Source organism: Alosa pseudoharengus, unplaced genomic scaffold, assembly GCF_046254945.1.
Source record: "Alosa pseudoharengus isolate Yale_2024_CS ecotype anadromous, Long Island Sound unplaced genomic scaffold, YU_APseudo_1.1 YU_APseudo_1.1_scf_2, whole genome shotgun sequence".
NCBI classification, from domain to species: Eukaryota; Metazoa; Chordata; class Actinopteri; order Clupeiformes; family Clupeidae; genus Alosa; species Alosa pseudoharengus.
In genome coordinates, this window is record NW_027468663.1 from 29,330,003 (window position 1) to 29,332,502 (window position 2,500).

General features: G+C 44.4%; 1 protein-coding gene across 1 annotated transcript in view; it reads left to right on the forward strand.

Annotated features, from left to right (window-relative positions):
- epha4b (eph receptor A4b) overlaps positions 1-2,500 on the forward strand; it is a 111,505-nt gene that overhangs the window by 10,013 nt on the left and 98,992 nt on the right. The gene's annotated exons all lie outside the window — the stretch shown is intronic.

Genomic DNA, 2,500 nt, shown 5'->3' on the forward strand with positions numbered 1-2,500 from the left:
AACAAAATACTGAGCTGCTCATGAACCAATCTGACAAACACACATACACACACACAGACACAGACACTTGCATCATAAACCCTCGACCCCCTCACACACACACACACCGGTTCAAAGTCAGCCACTGTCTGATGAGTGACATCATGTGGGAGAGGTAATTGTCATCCGGGACTGATAGAGTGGAGCGGAGATGAATCATTTGTTTGAGAGTGTTGATTCTGTCTGATTGGCTTTCTATTGAGCTCCGGGCCACCACTGGCATTCTGGGTACGCTCTATTAGATCAAGCCGAACATGATCCGCACGCGACACGCTAATGGCTAGCTCTCTGAGCTCTGTGGAGTGGTGGCCCCAGTTTAGGTTACATAGCAGGAGAAACACACAAGTGAAGTGTAGGTGTGTCTCTCTCTCTGTGTGTGTGTGTGTGTGTGTGTGTTTATGAGTGCATGAAACATCAGGATTTATGTATTACAAATGTAATTCTGGATTTATTGCTAGCCATTTCAAGCTACCCCTTGCACACGTTGTAGGTATATGGTTTAATAGAACGGGGACACACACACTGAGCTTAAAAAAAGATCTGTAATACTCTGTAATACATTTTTAGTTTTATTGAAATGCACTGTAAAGTTTACCCCTGCTATATATCATAAGGGACAAAATAGCCATAGTTGGGTTCTAGTTCTGCAACTTGTTATTATTGATTCAGAGAGAATTCTGGGATATGCTGAGGCTGGGTAAGTTGTGAGCTGTGGAGGAGGAAGACGAGGCATTGGAGGAGGAGACTGCATCCAATGGCTTTTTTCAAAATTACAGTCGTAATTTAGTTAAGAAAAAGAGAAGAGAAAGGCAAGCCTCCAAGGGCAACTAAGTGGGGCTCAGGAGAGGCTTAATGCTACCTGTGCAGTGGATGAATGGCCTTTACAAACACTGGGACATGGCTTGGCCATTAGTTTATTTATTTGGAAATGTCACAGCCAGCAGGGGAATGTAATGTGTTGGATCAGGCGGCGAGCGCTTGGTGAAAGTGGCCCTCATCAATCGCCTGCTTCTGCTGTAGATGTGGAGAGAGATGAGAGAGAAAGGGAAAGAGAGATAACGAGGGAGAGAGAGAAATAGAGAAAAAGAGAGAGAGGGAGAGGTAGTTAGCAAGGACAGAACACAGAAGAGTTTGAGAGTAAGAGAAGGACACAGGGGGTGAGAAAGGGAGAGAGAGAGAAAGAAAGGAGAGAGGCAGAAAAACATGCTGGCTGAGAAAATGAAAGCAACAAAAGATTATAGTACATTTTTTCCAAATTAAAAGTGCTTCATGGTTCTACAATACAGCATTTATGGAATTTGGATCATCCTGAATATAGCTCTGTGCTGTAGTAAACTACAATTGATTGCAAAGGTGGGGAATTATTCAAGCCTGAGGGGAATTATTTACAAAACATAAATCACATTAATCTTTTAAAAATACAGCAGCGCCACCATCCATCAGGCCTGGAGTCTGTTTTATGCCCCGGCCGGCGCAGACAGGGCATCCTGTAGTAAATATGAGCATGCTTCCTCGCGCTGCCACACCGTCTCTACATCACTCCCGCCCCCCCTCTCTCGCTAGAGAGCTCGCTACTGGTCTCCCCTATTGATTTCCTCTCCCATTCAGAGGCCAGTTAACAGTGGCCACTAGAAACTCCGACCTAAATACGATACGCTCAGCCATCAGGTCCATTTCCGCAAAGTGCAGACTGTAAATGACTGTAGTATACATTCAGTTCAATGTATATGAGATGCTATAAATCTGCTATTTGTTTTTAAAGAGAACCCATATGTTCTGTTTTTGACTGAGTCTAAAAGCTTTTGGACAAATGAAAGCGCATATTGTGAAGACATTCCTGTAGTCGATGTCATGGGCTGTGTTTGGCCAGGTGTTATGGTCCGGAGAATCTGCCAGGTGAAGAGCATTATATTACTGACTGCGGAGCTAGCAGGCTAGGCTCTACAGTATGGAAAGACAGAGAGAGAATGTGGAAGATGGAGAGAAAGATTGAGAAGGGAGGAGAGAGAGAAAGAGGGAGAGAGGGAGAGGGAGAGGGAGAGAGAGAGCGAGAGAGAGAGAAAGAGAGAGAGAAAGAGAGAGAGTGGCAGCATTCACAGATGGAGGGTAATTAAAAATTAATCGTTCATGGTGCCGAGACCTTAATTACCCTGGAACGGAGCGGCAGAGTGGCAAAACACAGTTCAGAGTCCTGGCCATGAGAATCTGGCTCCTGAGTAGCCATTTAAACACTTGTTTTCAGACTAATTTCTCTCACTCTACTCCCCCCACACACACACACACACACACACACGCACACACACACACAAACACAAATCATTTGTTTCACCGGACATCATTGTTTATCTGTCTCACCATATATCTCAAGAGTACTAGCTGTTGGTATCTTTCTCTAGTCCAGTTCAAATCCATGGCTCATTGGCATGGTTACAGTGAACTCTATGCATTAACATAGTGCTAA